At 33.3% G+C, this 20,393-nt stretch overlaps 1 long non-coding RNA gene across 2 annotated transcripts in view; it reads right to left on the bottom strand.

Moving 5' to 3' along the window:
• Nucleotides 1-2,454: 2,454 nt before the first annotated feature.
• Nucleotides 2,455-20,393, bottom strand: part of LOC145726754 (uncharacterized) — a 34,991-nt gene continuing 17,052 nt past the window's right edge. The window contains exons 2-3 of one of the 2 annotated variants that reach the window (XR_014177656.1): nucleotides 2,637-2,720; nucleotides 2,455-2,583 (exon numbers count right to left, since the gene is read on the bottom strand). This is a non-coding gene — a long non-coding RNA (uncharacterized LOC145726754). Of the gene's footprint in view, nucleotides 2,721-18,798; nucleotides 19,047-20,393 lie in introns of those variants that run through there. The other variant, XR_014177657.1, reaches the window with a different exon arrangement.

Raw genomic sequence — 20,393 nt, 5'->3', positions numbered from 1 at the left:
CTAAAATAAGGGTCAAAGGTACGCCATATGTTGGCCAGAAAAACCTTTATTGGAAAGTGATTTTTTACTCTAAGACATCGGGTGTTTCGATGCGGTTTTTATTGATTTCACGCTTATATAATTAGAATTGGAAAAAAATGTTTAGACTGTGACCACTCGTAAAGGTACAAACTGATTCAGCAACCAATTCTGTAGTACTCCAGTTTCATCTCTGAAATATCAAGTTTTGTAACAGTTTGTTTTATAAGTTATTTGTAGGAAAATTAAATAGATTTTCAGGTTTATATAGCTGATATATTTAAAGTTTAGCAAGTATATGTCATTTTTGGGTTTCTGTCAAATTTTTAAAAGCTTTTGCTTAATATTGTCAACTTAAAAGCTTCTGACAGTTTAAAACTATTTTTGAATACTTTTAGAATTCCCAACAATTATTCAAATGTCTCTGGCATTACCAAAATAATTCCAAAGGCTGGTCATTTGAAAAAAGGTCTTAAAAGATATTTGTAGAAACCACTAACAGTTTTTGGAAGGTCTTTGAATAGTATTTACAAATCTCTGACATTTCCAAAGTAGTTCTGATGGATTAAAACAGTATTTGATCAGTTTAGATTACTTTTAGAGAACTCTGACAGTTTTTAGAAGGTTTTTCACTAGTATTTACAAGTTTTTGAAATTTCCATAATAATTGAATAAGCTTCGGGTAATTTAAAAAAATTCTTGAAATGTTTAGGACACTTTTGGAAATCTCTGACACTTTTTGGGATGTTTTCAATAATATTTGGAGGTCTCTGGCGTTTTCAGAATAATTTAAAAGACTTCTGACAATTTAAAAAAAAATCGTAAAATTTAAGACACTTGTAGAGGGTTTCTAACATTTCCAAAATAATTCAAGAAGCTTCTGGTAGTTTAAAACTATTTTTGGGAGACTTAAGATAATTTTAGCGACTTCTAATAGTTTTAGGAGGTTTTTTAGTAGTATTTAGAGTTTGAAGAGAGTTCTGGCAGTCTAAAACAAGTTTTGGAAACTTCAAAATAGTTGTAGAAACCTTTAACACTTTTTGGGATGTTTTCAATAATATTTAGAGGTCTCTGGCGTTTTCAGAATAATTTAAAAGACTTCTGACAATTTAAAAAAAAATCGTAAAATTTAAGACACTTGTAGAGGGTTTCTAACATTTCCAAAATAATTCAAGAAGCTTCTGGTAGTTTAAAACTATTTTTGGGAGGCTTAAGATAATTTTAGCGACTTCTAATAGTTTTAGGAGGTTTTTTAGTAGTATTTAGAGTTGTCTGGCATATTCTAAATATTTGAAGAGAGTTCTGGCAGTCTAAAACAAGTTTTGAAAACTTCAAAACACTTGTAGAAACCTTTAACGGTTTTTGGGAGGTTTTCAGTATTATTTAAATGTCTTTGGCATTTCCAAAATAAGTCAAAAGGCAGTTAAAAAAATTCTTGAAAGGTTTAGGATACTTTGTAGAGACCTGTGACAGTCTTAGAAGGGTTTTCAGTAGTATTTAGATGTCTTTGTAATTTCCAAAATAATTTGAGAAATTTCTGACAAAATAAAAATTTCTTGTAAGGTTTAGGACACTCGTAAAGGATTGTGACACATTTTGGGGCGTTTTCAAATGCTTATGGCATTTTAAAAATAATTCCAAATGCCTTAGCAATTTGAAAAAAAAATCGAAAATTTAAGCAATTCTAGCAATTAAAAATAATAAAATTAGTACCCTCCAAAGTTAAGGACCCACTGAAAGGTTTCTGGTGTTTTTAAAATATTTTTAAAACGCTTTTCAAGTTGGCTTAGGCTTGTAATGAGATTAAATTAAAAAAATTATCATCAATACTAAATTTCTATAAGGTCGAAGTTCCTTTCAAACGTATCTTCAAGGTAACGGTCTTGGCAACTATACTTGAGAATAATGGTAAGCCAAAATAGACCTTATATTTAGATATACTTAAAATTTTGCCTAAACTTTGATCTCTGAAGATCGTAGAAAATCTAGTGAAGCTGAGGGACAATATTTGACTTTTACGACTTCAGAAGATATTTCTGAGCATTCTTTACTCATTTAATCTACTTAAACCAACAATACAATTAAAATGACATAAGTGGGGAAGTGAAGAAGTAAAAAAAATGTGAAATGGCATCGACCTCGTCCAATAAAGTCGGAGTTCCACCTCCCTCATCTAAGATGCTATCCAGATAGCTTGATCCAGATTAATGAAAGTATTTTCTGGCGGCAATTTATCTTAGAATTAAGATTAAGACGTCCCGAATCGCAGCCATCTTAATTTGTCACTCGTCTGCGGTGCCAGCGGCCATCTTTCTTCTCCTTTTTTTTCTCAGTCCCTCCATGGAGAAACGTTTCGGATTACGTTGTTTTTTGGGGAACTTCCATCAGTTTGTTACAATGGATTTAAGTAGGAAAGGCAGTAAAACAACAAGAAAAAACTTCTCAAAGTTTTTAATATAAAATCCTAAAAATAATGAAAAAGATACTACGGCCTGTTTGATTTATATACACAACATAGGCGCTCCTTATTCTTTTCTTCCTCCAGCTTTCGCTGCCCTCGCAGGTCTGGAAATTTAAATTGTAAATAAATTTCTCCGGGATTTATCGATTTTTCCCACTTTTCTTCTTGCGTCCGGCTATTCTCGGCTCTTCTTGCTTATCGGGCTTTTTCAGGAGGTGCTCCCTCCACCCCTCTCCAAGTCCTGCAAAGTTAAATACTTTGTTAGTCTCGTTTAATTCAAAAAAGGTGATTTTCTGTGAAAATAGAATTTAAATTTGTCGTCAAAATAATATAGAGGATATTTCCTAAATAGCGATATAATATTTAATTCAACTACTAAAATCTAAGTAGTGGGAAATTCCATCTAAAAAATTGTTATTTTTAACTCGTTTAGTTTGGAACGCCACTGAAACTTCTGTCATCTAATTTTTGAAATGATTTTTTTGAAACAATTATTATTAGAAAACATTTTGTATATTTAAAGTGAAACAGAGTAATTTAGAGTAGTAGTAGTAGTAATAGAAATCCTTTTGCTCTATTTTTACCTGGTACTTTATTTTATGGTAATAAACTGTGCTCTATTTTTTACCCACTTTTTCTCTCTGGTTGATTCACCCTGTATAGCTTTTCGCCAGATTTAAATACTACAGTAAATACTCTAACTATTCAGATTTAAATAAAAGCTTTAATTAGAAAAAAATTTCATTTTGGTTCAAATTTGCTTCCAAAAATGCTTTGCAAACTAAAATAAACTTTACTAATTTTTAATTTATACAGAATAAGAAATTTTAGAAACCAGTACTTTTAGCACTTTTTTAGAATTTTCAGCTGACTATAAAAGTTAACAACTGGCCCTTAAGACACCCAGGATTAAATACTTTAATTTTCCAAGTTTCTTCACATCCAGAAAACTCAAAGAATCAAATTAATGTAATTTCGATTCAAATTTGCTTGAAAACTAAAAGCAAACTCAAGCGGGAATAAATTAATATGACCAACCAACTAAAAATCCATTTTAATGGAGAATTTTTATCTTCAGAAGGTTAATACTAAGAAATTTAATAAAATATTTATAATTTTAATTTTGTTTAAAAGCAAAGCTGATTGTAATGAATATTTAGAGAAGATTAATTACATATTTAATTAATGTGGGCTTCGGCGATGTACAAAATAAGTAGTCCGTCTACGGGCTGTAAAGCTTTCAAATAGCAAGTAAACATCAGGATCTGGCGAATGAAAACCGAAGAAAAACAACAAAATCGTCCATTTCCCGGCCAACCGCAGACTCGGACTACTCTATCTGGCCTACAAATCGCCGATTTTTATCCGGGAAAAATCCCAGGTCTGACCAATCGCAAACTAGCCAAAACAACAAAAAAACCGGTTGGAAAAAAATCGCGCGGGGGGGAGTGTTTCACCTTTTACGCTATTGCGCCGTTGCCGCGGCCCCAATGAAAATTTCCCAAGTCCTGGAAACGTCAGAAAGAAATCGGCCAATTCCAGAAAGAAATATCAATACTTGAGCGAAAGAATGTGCGAGTGCGAGAGAGACGGACGCACGCCAAAGGGAGACTCAACGCCGGCTCGAAAGAAGGTAAAAAGAGGGGTAGAAAAGGGCGAAGTGTTGCTATTCGCCAAGGGATATTAGGCGTACTTCTTTTATTCGCTTTTTGGACCGCTTTGGAGGGGGATTTTTAAAACACACCCCTCTACCGACCACTTGAGTGGTGGGGGGTGAGAGGGGGATGTTTGTCCCTATTTCTTATGTGAAGTACACTAAAGAATATTTTAAGGGATGTTTTGTGTCATTCAATATTCAATTATAGAATGTGACGGAAATAATGCAAAATGTCACAGGCAAAACTAATCCTAAGCTGTCCTTAAACATATTTCGGAAATTATTCTCAAAAAATTCTTACAAATTTTTCGTAACTTTCACTGTTTCTGTTATTTAGCAAAAACTGGTTTGATGCAACAAATTTTCAAATCAGTTAAAATTATGGTTTAAAAGTGTCACACCCTGTAATTCGGTTATTTTTGTGAGATCAGGGAAGTTGGACTACTCAAATTAACCGCCTTGAGCTCCTCTAGTAGTGTAAAGCAAAAAAATCTATCTTAAAAATTACGTACAGGATGGCCAAAAAATCTCAATTGCTACACTTTTTCTAGACCCCCTGTATAGTAGCGGCACTTACCGACCGTGAAACTTCCAGGGATGAGTTGGCAGCTCTTTATGAACATTTTTGCTCTCTTTCAAATTTTTCATAACTTTCACCGTTTGTGAGTTATTTAGCAAAAACTAGTTTGATGCAACAAATTTTTAAACCAGTTGAAATTGTTGTTTGAAATTTGAATATCCTGTAACTCAGTTATTTTTGGGAGTTCAAGGTGGTTTAAACACTTAAAAGAACCGTTTTGAGCTCCTCTTTCTCGTGGTGTATGGTAAACAATTATATCTTAAAAATTGCGTACAGGGTGTCAAAAATAGTGAACCACTATAATGTTCTTCCACACCCTGTAAACTAGAGGCAAAAACGGTCCTGCAAACTTACGGTGCTTAGTTAAGGAGTTAATTAGGAACATTTTGGTCTCTTGCAAACTTTTTGTAACTTTCACCGTTTGTGAGTTATTTAACAAAAACTGGTTTGGTGCAACAAATATTTAAATCAGTTGAAATTGTGGTCTGAAATCTGTACAGGGTTTAAAGGACAGTCGGGGACAAAATCTCTTGTAAAACATACTTGGAGTAAAAAAATGGTTGTTTTAAATACATTTTTGGAATCTTCATTAAATTTTCAATCCAAAAATCTAAGAAAACACTGCAAAACTATCGTATAGTCAGTGAAAAAAGTCAAAATTTGAACTGCCAGAAATACAGTATTTTGAGTTTAGCAGTACCGGTAATTTAGGCAATATTACAAAATTCACATTTTTACTTAAAAAATTTGATGTCAGTCAAGTCTTTCAGGAATAAATAAACAAATTTTTTTATACTTTCTGAAATATGTAAACTGATTTCTCATAATAACTTAAAGCCTACAAATGAGCTTTGATCTTAGCGCAGGCGTTAATAATAATAAGTTGTTTTTCAGTAGGCTCCCCTGCCTTTGTTAATTGCACCAGCTCCATTATTCATCGGGCCTTCCATTAATTTTCGTTTTGTACTTCTCTCCCGATTCTTCTTCTAAGGGATAAGCGAAAAACTTTCCTTCGTTTTCGATGTAAAGACTTATTAATGGCGAAATTAAACGACCCTTTGGAGTCTTCCATTAAAGGAGGATATTACTCAAAACCTTTAGAGGGTTGGTAGAGTGTGCGCAACAAAAAATACTAATAATTGGTGTTTATTTAAGGTAGAAATACAAATTTACTTTTGTATTATTTGAGACGGTTTCATTCTTGTAATTAAGGTAGCGGCAAATTGAAAAAAACTGCTTTCTAACAGCAAATTTCTGTAGCGTAACTCATAACTTTTTATGCCGCTCTCGTCTAGTTTCAGATTTTATATTTCTCCCGGTTTCATTAAAGTTTTTAATTGAAAGCTGCCGGGTTTCCCGGTTTTTGTTGCCCTTTTTCGGTTGCTGTTAGCATATTTTGTCGCAGAAATTTAATACCTCGTCTTTCAACCAAGTTTTAATGCAACTTAGTACATTTTGGGCACAATGAAACCTGATTGTTTCACATTTTTACGTCTCGCAATAAAACGTACAGTGTTGTCTAAAAATTTTACATTTAACTATCCTCATTTTGGCGGAAACTTCTTACTAGTTGCGTGCTCCCTTATATCCCCCAAAACGCGCCCTGACCTCCCCCAAAGCCGCAAGATCGCGTACGTAAACCCCCAAAATTGGGTTAGTTCATAATTTGATATTTCAATGTGGATGTATCACTTTGAAGGATCCCCCCTGGATTGAGTTTTTGGTTAGTTAACCCCTAATTATTTTTTTTTTAAATTGCAGAAAATAAGTCATATAATATGTGGGAAAAGAGAAAGTTTTTAAGGGGTTCAAACTACCCGGTAATAAGTCGTAAAGCGTCTTAAGAGGGCACTAAAAAAGATATATAAAGTTACACAAAACGGGCCTCCCTCTCTATGTCGTTATTTTCACCGATTCGCGGGGCCTTATTAGCATATTTTTACGGTTTGCCCGGGGCATAAACGTCTCTTATATCCCCGAGAACGGGGCTGTAAAACTTAACAACTGCCTGGAAGACTTTGCTATCTACTCTTATCAGGCCCGGTAATAACGCAGTTAAAAATGGCCGCTAACCGTAAACAAACACCTTTTACCACACACGTGTTTAAAGAGCAATCCAGCAAAAAATATCTCAATAATGCAGAAAATTTTATTAATAGTATATTACAAAAATTGTAGAAACTGTGTGGAAAAAAATAAGACAAATTCCAAAGTTTGACACCCTGTATTTTATACAGAAAGAGGTTACTGACTATGTTTATAAGAATATATATAAACTGATTCACCCTGTATACAGGGTTAGCCACCAAAACCGTTCATCAAAAATTTACTAGTATTCAATATTAAGAGAAATTTGAAATTTTGGAATTAAAAAAACTTTGATGAGTGCAATGTTGTAAAAATATTTTCATCTTTCTCTCACTTCCGGTTTAACCGGAAGTTGATGTCAACTTGCTTATTTTGCTTTTAATTGAAACACCCTGTATATTATTGTATTTTTGAATTTTCCTATCGATTTCAAATATTTTTCATGTATCATAACCTATATCTATCTACAACTGTTTTCGAGATATTGACGTCTGAAAAATGACACCAGAATGAACTAACCAGAATGAGATAGAGCCAAACCGCTGGTCTATCATTTGGTAATATTTTTAATTTTGACAGGTGTCAAAAATCAGTAAAAAACTTGACATTTGTCAAATTTTCATCTTATTCAGATTAGGAGGTATGACACTCCCTAAACTGAAAATGTCATTTTTCAAACGTTAATATTTCGAAAACCGTTGCAGATAGATATAGGTTATGATGATACATGAAAAATATTTGAAATTGATAGGACTATTCAAAAATACAATAACATACAGGGTGTTTCATATAAAATAAGACATCTACTTCCGGTTAAATGTTTTTTTTGTAACTGTGATGTCATCCTACATTACTTTGAGTTTCGGTGTATACATTGAATTGTGTAATTGTTTAAGTTCAAGAAATTGTTAAAATTCAAAAAATCCAAAAAATATTCACACAAAAATTTTTCAAAACCGTCTTTATTGAACTTTTGAAACATTTTAAAATCTCATTTTTTTATTAGAACTTTTTTATCTTTTGAAAATGGTGTAATCGGATTTCAAATTCAACTTTTCGCATTTTCTGAGCCATTCAAAGGTTTTTAAAGTTGCCTAGAAGTTCGTTTGCCTAACTTTAACTCCACCTAATTATAAGCCGAACAGGAAAATATAAACTCTATATTTCTCTCGTAAAAGTTAACATTTTCAAAACCGGGTATACGGGAGGTAATTTAAAATTAAAATGAATCGTGGGCCCTCTGTCTTGCCGTTGCGCGAACTTATTTAGTTATTTAACTTTCTTGCGTTGGCAACTTTGCTCGGCTGCCGAGGTCCCACGATATTTCTTATTCACTCTTAAAATATATGGCTTCCATTTTATGTTAATAAAGAACTTTACAAAGCTAGTTAAAATTTAACAAATTCGAGAAAAACACATTTAATCGTTATTTACGTTACTAGTGTAGTATGAGCTTTTTTAGCCACGAGAAGGTTGTAAACCGAGTTGTGGTAAGCTCACGAATTCATTAAATTGCCATACCACACAAGTAATGTACAATATTTTATCTACGATCAGTACGATCATCAAAGAAATGAGTCTAGTCCGCACTAATGCGGTAATAGCTAATTATAATACGAGTGTATTGTAAATAATATGTGTAAAGTGCGGAATAAAAAGCAAAATCTGTTTTCTCAAAAAAGCATACAAATCTGTAAAAAAGCCTTAAGAAAGTAAGTAAAAATCTTTTTACTTTTTTTAAGTTCAACTTGTGATTTTGGACTATTTTGAAAACTTTTGAGAAACATATTGAACGTTATGCAATGCTCTAGAGGCATTTAGAAATTCTTACACGGTTCTAGAATTTTTTGGGAGCTTCTAGTCTATTTTGATATCGTCTAGACTAGTTGAAAAGCATTTGGAATCTTTTAGACAGCTCTAAATGCTTTTAGAAGCTTCTAGACTGTTGCGATATCTTCTGGGAGCTTCTAGACTAGTTGAAAAGCATTTGAAATCTTTTAGACTGTTCTAAATGCTTTTGGAAGCTTCTAGAAGACTTTCAATTACTTTAGAAGCATTTTGTAGTTTCTGTAGTGTTTTGAAATCTTTTTCGACTACTCTAGGAGCGTTAAAGGTTCTGGACTGCTTTTAAGACATTTTAATTTGAAATTTTGGAAGCTTTTAAACTGCTCCAGAAGCTTTTAGACTGCCTTGAAAATTTTGGACAAGTTGAAGATTATTTAGGAGTCTTATTCAGAGTGATCTAAAAGTTTTTGGAAGCTTCTAGACTGTTTTGGAAGGCGTTAGACTGCTTGAGAAGCATTTTGGAGTTTCTGAAGTGTTTTAAAACCTTTTTAGACTCGTTTAGTAGCATTTGGAAGGTGTTTGGACAGTTTAAAGAGCCTTGAAGGTTCTGAACTGCCTTTAAGGCATTTGAAGTTGTTCTAGAAGCATACGGAAGCTTTTAGACTGTCTTGAAATTTATTAAGAGCTGCTAGATAAATTGGAAAGCTTTTGGAAGCTTCTAGGCTGCTGCTAAGCTTTTGCAAGGCATTTTAGAGCTTCTATAGTGTTTTGGAATGTTTTTATATTTTTTTAGACTTTTTCAGGGGCATTTAGAATTTTTTTTGTCAGTACTTATACATGTTACATGTTTTTGTCGTTCAGAATTCTTCAATATCTCAATATAGCAAAAGTCATTATTACCACTTAGGGCTCAATGGCCCACTATGCAACGTTATAGAACCAATAAAATGACGTCAAAACTCGATTTTTTTGTCAAAGCAGTTATTAGTTTAGTTTATTTTTAAAAACTTGAAAAGCTTGTTTATCAAAAATAGCAGTAAATATGCACAAAACCAATATAAAAACCAAAAAAGAGGATGAAAAAAATCTTAGATGTCAAAGGTTGGTTGCTTTTATTATTTATTTTACAAAAAGTATTATTTGATTCTCCCTGTATATTGAAAAACGAGTTTTAAGTTAAACAACAAAATGATTGGTGTGCTCAAAAGATGTGAGGGATAAGAAGTAGGTTCAGCCAAGAAAATTATGATAATAAAGTTATAAAACCTTTGGCAACGAAGTAATATCGGTTCAATTTAGATAAGTAAAGTAATATAAAGTTGAAGCTACCAATTTAAAATTGGCCTGAAGGGACGAACTTACCCAATTGGTGCTATCTCTGATAAAACACACACACACACTCTCTCAAGTTTCTCTTCTCTGTTATTTTACCGAATTTTGCCACTCGAATTTATTACGGTTGCAAATTTTATTAAGAGGCAAAAAATAAAGCAATTTACAGTGTCCCCCTTCTTTGGTAAAGTAATAAGACGTCGTTGGAAGAATAAAACCTAAACCGTAGAGCAACATTTGGGGCGCATCGATTTTCAATTAGGCAACCCCCATCGTCGTCGTCGTTCCGTTGATATCAACCGCTAAGAAAGGGTTTTTATCCGTTTAGTTTAATGAAATTAATGAAATTTATCGCTTTTAGAAAGGGCGCGGTGTAGAAAAAGCAACCCGATACTAGACAAACCCAGGCAACCCCAAAAAAACACACCTAAAGCTATCAAGTGTCCGGGCAACTCAAAAACCTCATACTCGTAAAATTTCTTTTCAATTACCGTTCCGGAAATTCGGGAGGAAATTGGCAGAAAGTTAAAAAAAAACTTAATTATTATTTTAAGAGTTTAATTGGAAACTCGCAGTGGGGCTGATTAAAATTTAATTGAAATGAATGAATATTTGTTAAAATTAGAAATTTCCCTCACGGCACGGTTTCGGCCCGAGCGAAAATTTCAACCAAAGAAGTCGAAACTTTATTTATTTTGTGCGCCGTCGAGTTACTTAGAACTTTACGCCTTCCTAATTAATGCTCTGGGCGCATCTCAATGGTCTATTTTATATCACCAGTTTTTTTCAATAATTAACTTTTTCTACAAACGGATTGAAAATTCAACTTTTAACACGCTACTGAACTATTAAAAATAGCGTTTAAGGCACTAGTGCTCTAAAGAAGCGTTTTCGTTCTATTGTCAGAACTTCTTTGGTAGTAGGCCCAACCAGTGTTGCCAAACGTATTTTTTTGTTCGGGGTGGATTCAAAAATTGATAGTATTAGAATAATCAGTCAAAAAACGGTGGATTAAAACAAATTGATTTATTTTACATTATTACACAGGGTCTTTTAATAGTTGTCAAAAATTTTAATAATTGATTGTTACTATAAATAATATAAAAACCATACTTCAAAATTACAGATTTTTTTTTTAATAATAATTGTTAGATCATGTCGTTTTAAAGGATAATTTAGCTGAACAGTCACGTGACCATTGTCAAAATCATAAATCTCAAAAACAAACTCTTTATATCGAATACTAAAATAAAACGTTTCTAAATCCTGATTTTTGCAACTTTAGAGCATGGTTTGACAGTTTTGACGTTAGTGACAATTGTCACGCGATTGTAGAGCACTATTTAGCTAGAAGGTCACGTGACAATTATCAAAATAACTGTCATAAACCTCAGAAACACGTTTTATACCAACTACTGCAAGAAAACGCTTCTAAACCCTGATTTTTGCAACTCTTGAGCATGGTTTGACAGTTTTGACGTTATTGACAGATGTCACGTGGGTTGTAGAGCACTATTTAGCTAGAAGGTCACGTGTCAATTGTCAAACTAACTGTCATAAATCTCAGAAACACGTTTTATACCAAATACTGCAAGAAAACGCTTCTAAACCCTGATTTTTGCAACTTTTGAGCATGGTTTGACAGTTTTGACGTTATTGACAGTTGTCACGTGATTTCAGAAGATTATTTAGCTAGATTATGAAGTGACAATTGTCAAAATTACTGTTAAATCTCAGAAAAGTGCAAGTCAATATTTTGACAGAAAATTCAAAATGGCGGCCTCGGACGCCATTTTGTCTGTCATTTCTTGAAACTACATGAAATTTCCTTTAAAATGAAGTGCAAGTCAATATTTTGACAGAACATTCAAAATGGCGGCTTGGGACGCCATTTTGTCTGTCATTTCTGGAAACTATGTGAAATTTCGTTTAAAATGAGGTACAAGTCAATATTTTAACAGAAATATTAAAATGGTGGCCTCGGACGCCATTTTGTCTGTCATTTCTTAAAAACTGCATGAAATTTGCTTTAAAATGAGGTGCAAGTCAATATTTCGACAAAAAATTCAAAATGGCGGCCTGGGACGCCATTTTGTCTGTCATTTCTGGAAACTATGTGAAATTTCGTTTAAAATGAGGTACAAGTCAATATTTTAACGGAAATATCAAAATGGTGGCCTCGGACGCCATTTTGTCAGTAATTTCTTAAAAACTACATGAAATTTGCTTTAAAATGAGATGCAAGTCAATATTTTGACAGAAAATTCAAAATGGCCGCATCGAACTGTCAAAAAATACAACTTTTTTATTTGTCAAGTTACAGTTGACGTCTCGGTGTCATTTCATGTTAAAATTTCCCGGAAAAGACTCTGGTGCAGTCGGTTTTTTGATATCTCAAAAACTAACAGAGTTAGATCTAAAATTTAACATTTTAACTGTCTGTGTTAATTGTGTAAAATTTCTTTGCCAGGAACTCGGCCGGATTAAGAGACATGAAATCTGACTAAAAAATATTTACAATATAATATGTGATATTATGGTAAAGAAAATTTGATGCCCTCTAGCGGCCAAACGGTGTTATCAATCAGCTCATGGGGGCACATTTTTAGAAAGCTTGAAATCTGCTCTATCTTTTGCTTTCGATGACATTTTGACGTAACTTGTCAAATAAGGAAGTAATTTAGGGTCAAAGCATGGTGTGTCCCAAAAAATCGTCTTGTTTCAAAAAATTTGTTAAAATGTAATTCCTGCAAATTCTAGTAAAATTTTAATCTGACAATAGTGACAGACATCACGTGGTTTTAGAGAATAATTTGGAGTAAGAAAATGACTGTTTTAAGCGCATTTTTACATTTCTTATTAAATTTCCTATTCAATAAACTGAAAAAGTATATGAACAGTTTCACAACCAATGTAATGGCAAAACCTTAATTAAAAACGGTAGATTATATACAAAAAAACAAGAGAATGGTAGAAGGAACAACTACAAAAACGGTAGATATACCGTTTTAACGGTAGACGTGGCAACATTGCTATTGGTCGAAGTCGGAGTGTGGTACATCATATTTATCGGCGCATTTTGTAAAGAACGCAAAAAAGCAATATTATTTGTTTTTTTTTTTTGTTTTTTGATTGTTCCATTTAATAACTGGGTAGATTTTGATAGAAGAAGCGTGCAGGGTAAAGTTATTGGAAATGACGTAGATCTACCCAGATCGGGATAGCTTTGGCAACGCTGTAATCAAATTTTGGCTTAAAAATTTTGAATAGTTCTTGGACAATTATTTAAGTCACGTGACTAAACAAAGTGTCCCACGACGAAAAACACAGAATACAAATTTGAAATACTAGTGAAAATTAAAACATTCTAGAATTTATTAAACAATAATTGATAGTGTCATTATGAATATTTGTGGTTTAAATTACCATCCTCTACAATTAACTGTCACGCTAATGGTAATAAATTATAAATCCGCCATTTTTTCAAACCTTCTCCGTATTTCCTGTTGTAAAATCCAATGATAATAATACATATTTCTGGAAGGTAGACAGCCATAACGTAACGACCCTCTAATTAGATTTTTAAGCAGCTCAAAAACAGACATCTTTTCCCTCTTTCGACTCGCCCCTCGCTTCCCACACCCCCGAATTTATTATTAATATCCCTCAAACCCTTTTTACCTCGGCCCTTAAAAATTACCCAAAAAAACCCTCCCCTTCTGAATTTATTTGTTGTTGCCTAGAAAAGTTCTTCCCTGGTGGAAGTTTAAAAACGCTTATCCAATTTAGGTGATCAGCTTAAACTCGAAAACTTTCCCCAAAATGCAAATAAGTTATAAAAGAGTACTATTTCTAACGACAGTTATAAAGTTTTCTTTAATGTGTCTAGAGGACTCCAGCGATGCAATTTGAGGAGGAATATACGTCTCCCTCAAAATGGATTATCCTCGATAGTAAAATTTTTGGAATTGAAGTAAGTGGGTTATGAACTAAAGTTTAAGAAAACCTTCAGCACGGCACTGTTATTACAACATAATTTATAAAATATATTCAACCCCTTTTGAAACGGGGGGGAAGAAAATGTCCGCCATCCCCCAAGAAAATCCATCACGTCTCGCAATTAAGTCGAATTCAAATTTTATTCATTATAAATTACCATCGGCGTATAAAACGAGAACGGTTCTTTGAGCGCGGATGGAAGAAACGCCAATTTAAACTTTCTACTTACTAAGTTTTATTGCCTGTAACGAGATTCAGTGGCGTATCACTAAATTACTAATAACAATGAAAAAAGTAGCTGAAAGTCCAATGAAACTATACATCTGAGCTTCAAAATGATCTATATGAGCTTACATTTTACATTTAAATGGTCATTTACACCATGTTAACGACAATAATTTAGTCTAAGGTTGGTTTTGACTGTGGCATTTTACTTTATATTTGTCACATTCAGAACTCAACTTAGTCTAATTCAACCCTGAATAGGTTGGTGCAAGTTTTTTTTTCTAATTATAATTCCAAAATAACTCTTTTGATTATTTATTCTACTGTTCAAATATTTATTTGAGACTTTCTTAAACCTGATATTGTTTAAATGTTAAGAAAAATTTAGTCTAAGGTTGGCTCTGGCTGTTCAAAACTCTACTTAGCCTTACCTAACATAACCTTAAATAGGTTGGTTCAAGTCTTAACTTTTCTTTAATTTCTTATGAATGTTAATTATGTTGCCAGAAATCAAATGTTAATAAGATTGCCAAAAATGTCAATTTAACTTTCCGACAAGTTCAATACTTGCCAAAAACTAAAAACCAACTTGTTCTTGTCACATTCAAAACTCAATTTAACCTGATCTAACCTAAGTAGGTTGGTGCAAATTTTATTTTTTTGGTAATTTCTTATAAATTTTGATAATTTTACAAGAATTCAAAGTCAAAAATCACAATTTTCACTGTTTCTTTATGTTAAGTAATAATAATGTTTACTATCTTTTCTGCGTTTTGCAAATTTCATCAACTCTAGCAAAGTGTAACCGTACTGAGTAGTCAAAAAAGGATTTTGTAAGGGTTTCCAATGGATATATCAAACTTTCTTGTAATTGACAAAAAAAAGAAACTTTTCGATTGTTATAGTAAAAAAAATCGAAAAAATCAGATTTCAAAATTTTACCAGTTTTGTAATACAGCGTGTAAAAGACTGATGTAAATTGGCATAATAAGCCACTGTCAAAACAGTCGAGTTTTAGACTGTATAATCACCCTGTATAAATTAAACTTTGTTAATTTACGTTTTTTAATATGCATACAGGATGGACAAAAACTTAAAAAAAGCCAAACTAAACTATCATAATAACGAGAAAAGTGTAGAATATTTATTTACTATTTTAAACAATTATTGTTATAAAATACAAACTTGTGTCAATGTTAATAAAAAAGGACAGTTATTACATGTGCGTGTGTAACGGTTATTACTGCATTTTAAATTGTAGAGAGAACTGGATATTAGCTTGTCCGCCTATAAATTACAATATTTATTTAATTAATACCGAAAAGTGTCAATATTAAATATTACACGGACTAATTAATCGGGGATATTGCCTAGAATAATATACTGTGAGAATTCGTTATTAATTTGATTCGGATTGATATTAAATATTATGTCGATGATGACAGGAAATTTGAATATAATTTTGTTTGTATATACAGGGTGTAGAAAATTTAGTTTTTTTAGATTTGGGGTCAAACTGATTTTGTTTCCTGAATCGAGATAGCGACGAAATAATGCTCCCTTCTCCATCGTTCGACCCCTCGAGCTCGTTTAGATAAATTTAATTAAAATGCGAGAATGGCAAGGTATTTCGCAATCTAAAAGCTTTATATAATTCTTGAAATAATTCAAAACGAAAGCGCGAGAGAGCGTCGGCCATCTTAGAACTCTTTTTACTCCCCCCAATTTGTATCGCCTTGTATTTTATAGTCAGGGGCTTCAAACCCACTCACTGTTGTATTATTTTTAATGAAAATTTTGTTCAACTTTACGAATTTTTGTTATTTAAGTAAGTGATATGTTAATAAGGGATATTAAATAAGGAACGAACGAGACATGGGGACGCGTACTAAATCCTCCACCCTTCTTCTTTCCCAGCTTTTTCCGTCGACGCAATTTCGTTTCCCTTTTGTCTTTAATTTCCATGGCCGCCTTCTTTTTGCCCTCTTATTTCCACCCTCGTTTTTACTTCGGGGGGCGAGCGAGTCGCCTCCGGGGCTCTCTCACCCCCTCCTCGCCGCGCGACCTCCCGCCACCCCCTTCTCACCGTGCACCTCTCTCCCGGTCCTCCTTTGGGGGATTGTTCGCGGGTCCGTATTGATTTTGTTCTTATATTTTTAATGGCGGACCGGAGTCTTATTAAAACTTAAAATTTCTAGTTTACTTTTAATTAAAAAAATTGTTTTTCGTAAAAAGTTGACACAATTGGATTGATAGTAATTTAGTTTTTTACCTTTTGTTTACTCTCTCCTATCACATATCCTCATCACTGTCACTCATGGCTGTTTTAGCCTTGTTTGGCACTATAAGTGGAAACAATTGAATATGTTGATGAAAATTGTGTTGTAATTGTATATGAACGTTTTATTAGTTTATAAGTTAACTATTTACTGTGTCATGTCAAGTTAGTTGTTGTACCAAGTCCTCGTGACACTGTATTTGTTAAAGTCCCAAAAAACTATTTAAATTAAGTTATTTTTCATCAAAAACTATTTACAAAAGGGTCAACAAATCACAGGTTATGTTGTCTGAAAAAGTAAATAGTGGTTATTTGATCATTTGATGACGTCAGCAATGGGTCTATAAGGAAGTGTTTTAAAATGACGTCGTTGGGAGCACCAAATGGTGAAATTAAGCAGTTTGATGGCAGACTACTCCTACTGGGAATTCGGAATGTTATTCTTACTTGACTAACATAGTTCCTCCAGATGAACCTTTAGAATATGCAACTTTCAAAAAGAGTGAAAACTTGATTGTAAATTGTCTAGCTGGCAATGTGCCAGAAGTACTCAAAGAAAAAACAACTGCCAAGGAGATTATAGACACTTTTAGGGGAATCTATGGGGACGATTAAGAAATTTGAAATAGTCTGGGAAATCACCATTTTGTTGGACTATGCAAACTACTGTCGTGGGACAATACAGGAAACTGAAGTGATATCTCAACTTCTGGCAGCTATGCCTGATGGATATGATATTTTCTTAGGAAGATATGATGGAAGAAGACAGACAATAAAAATAGCATCAAATGGTAATAAAAATACTGTTAAACCTTATAAGTTTTGGTATGAGTGCTACAATTGTTGAGGGAGAGCACATAAAAAGGTAGATTGTCCAAAACTTAGAACTTAACTGAGCAAGGAGATGATGAAGTTTGTTTTATAACACCTTTACAACTGCCAATGAATGCTGAAACATCCGTAAGTGAAAATAACAATATAAGCTTTGTAATTGACAGTGGAGCAACCAATCATCAAGTTGTGTGAGACAATTTTTATCAAATGTCAAAGATGTTAATGTGGCAAAGACTGGTAAAGCCATTTTGGGTAAAAGTCTTCAGTTGCACTTAGAAAGTGGAAAACAAAATTGAAGATGTGATTGTAAACTTATTGTCAATGAGAAAAATTGAAGGTGAAAATGAGAACTAAGTGTTACATTTGGAAACCAAAAAAGTGACTATTAAAAAGGGCATACAGTGGTTGCTGAAGGACAAATCTTTCTAACCTTAAATAGGTTAGTTAGTTAGCAAATTTGTACATACTGAAATTTCAAGTAAATTCAGGCACTTACAAACTAATGTTACATGTGAAGATAAGGACTTCGCCGGATGGAACATGCAACTATAGATACATCTGAGATATGTCAAAAAGACAAGCACACTGCTTTATCCTACAAATCATTGCCAGAAGAGAGAAAAGCAAAGTCGGTTTTGGAAATTGTGTCGTCAGACGTATATGGGCCAATTAGCCCTGCATCATACGATGGAAAAAAGTATGTACTATCCTTAATTGATAGTTTTGTGAAATTTTTTTCAAAAATATAAAAAATAAATGAGTTTAAATAGTGGTGAAAATTTAATCATATATTTTCATGATTTTGTTAAATTATTTTCCTCTCATCCTTTTTTCCCTTTTCATCTTCTCTAATTTTTTAAATTGCTTTATTTGCTGTTGTTCTAATGCTTTTTTTCTTACTTTCTGCAGTTAATTGTTTCCCTGTTTTAATTTCCTGTTTTCTTACCTTTCTGCTTTTTTGTTCCTGTATTTTTTTTGTAGTGTATTATTTCTATTTCATAGCATTACATAGTTAATCTCCTGTTTTTCAAAGTTTTTTTGGTTATTGGTTTTGTTTGTTTTTAGAATTGTTGTTAGTAAACCAAAAGATATTTTTTAGTATACTAGTTTTTAGTTGAACTATCACCTTGGAAGAATGTTCACAATTCAGTCAAAAGAAAGTATAAAACAACAAATTTTTCTAAAATCGATTTTCTGTTAGCAATAATTAATAAAATACCGAAAAAAGTTCTAAATTTTAGTTTCATAACTAAAAAGCTGTTAAGAAAAAATAAACATGATTAAAACTTTAACACACCCTGTAGTTGGCCTAACAAAATGTTTTTGAAATATGGCAAACTAGGACAACGTTGGCCATTTACTGTCGATGTCGAGACGCCCTGTATATATTACACAAACACGTTTTAATTTTAATAATCCAAAACCCGGTTGTTGTGAGAGTTACAGGGTGATTCTACTACCACGAATCACCAACTACCATGTGATTTGAAACACATTTTGAATCTGACCTGTCACAATCAAATATCAATTTAGTCAGTTACCTTCTTAAATAAAATTGCTTGTACAGAATCTGTCACCACTAAAACGCACTGAAAACACAACACCCCGTATCAATTTGAGTTAAAAAAAAACCACTCGGTTACTGTATAATAAGAAAGGACCTTATCGCCGCAGCTCATAAAAATCTACTGACTATGGCCCTTTAAAATAAAAATTATAAGGGCTCACACGGTACCTTTAACAGTGCACCTGGCCCCCGAAAATCCAAAAGTCTCGAATATGTCACACGTCCAAGAAAGGGTCAACGCGGATTTTGTTTCGCTTTCACGACTTGTGCTTTACATTGATTAGACGAGGATGGACTATGTTAAGGTGAGTATTAAGGGTGTTGGAACGGTGGCATTTTGCAGTTTAAAGTTTGACCCTAAATTGTTATTTTGGATAGTCAGACTGAAGTAATGTATTTATGATCTAAGTGTAGATATTTTTACTAAAAGTGGTCACAAGCGGATTTCACAGAATTGGTTTATTGCAGCATCCTATAAGCACAATTAATTTCCGAACAGTCAAATTGAATCAAATTTGCCTATAATTTTAAATAACTTGGTTATTTTACTTTTTGAGTATAGACACTGTATAGGAGGAAGTAGATTTCGAGGACATGATTGACACACAATCCATATAATTTCTCATTTTCGCTTTCTTCTCCGTTACTTAAAGTTTAACATAGAGTATCTTAAAAAGCATTTTTACTAAATTTTCATACTGAATTTAAAGCCTCAACAAATTTTGCCAGCATATTAGACGCTCTGTATTTTCAATTTGTTGCGTCAGTATTCTAGCCAAACTGCACTTTCTATCATATGAATGTGTTATTGTACTTAAAAACCTTTGACCAGTGTGACCCTAACTGGACTTTCAAGCCCTTTTTTTTACAAAATAAACCGGTTTGACCAGTCCAGAATGGACAATAATACCTACCCTATTTAACTGGACTTTCACGTCCAGCTGCTAGTCTAAATAATTGTCCTTCCTGTATGTAATAATATTAACCACTGGAATAATGGATTCTCCCTTTCATAGTCCAATCAATACCTTAGTGAAACAAATACGGTTTTAAGAAGGGCTATATTTCCACCCCCGCGTGAAAAATACCACCGTCTTTACAGAGAGCTCTGTCTTAAGCCTTTTGAGCACCCTCTACGCTGATGATGGGTGCAGTGGAGGGCGGGGGGAAGGAAATAAAATGCCTCGCCATTACCATGTTAGAAGGAATATAAAGCCGCCCTTCTTAAAATTTTAGCCCTTTTGCCTTAATGTCACTGTGTATCGTCTTTCTCGCGAATTTATCAAGGGACTCGGGGGAGGTATTTCCACGTTAAGAACGGCATGACGTTTTAAAAGTGCTTCCTAGTCTACGGGGTGTCGTTTACCAGATATGCGTCAGCAATTTTATTCTGAAAAGGAGGGGAAAAAATGAGTAGACGATACAATGGCGTGGGGGTTTTCTTTAAGCCGACGGGAAATTTGGTAACAAAAGCCAAAGGGGACAGCCTAGAAACAAATGAAGAGAGGAAGACGAAGAAAAGCTAAATGACTCCGGCAGCACAAAAGAGCGCCGCGACGACCGACTAGG

The sequence above is a fragment of the Ips typographus genome, linkage group LG3 (assembly GCF_016097725.1).
Source record: "Ips typographus isolate SLU linkage group LG3, UJ_Ityp_2.0, whole genome shotgun sequence".
NCBI lineage: Eukaryota > Metazoa > Arthropoda > Insecta > Coleoptera > Curculionidae > Ips > Ips typographus.
Note: the sequence above shows the minus strand (reverse complement) of the source record. Positions and strands in the feature narration are given on the sequence as shown.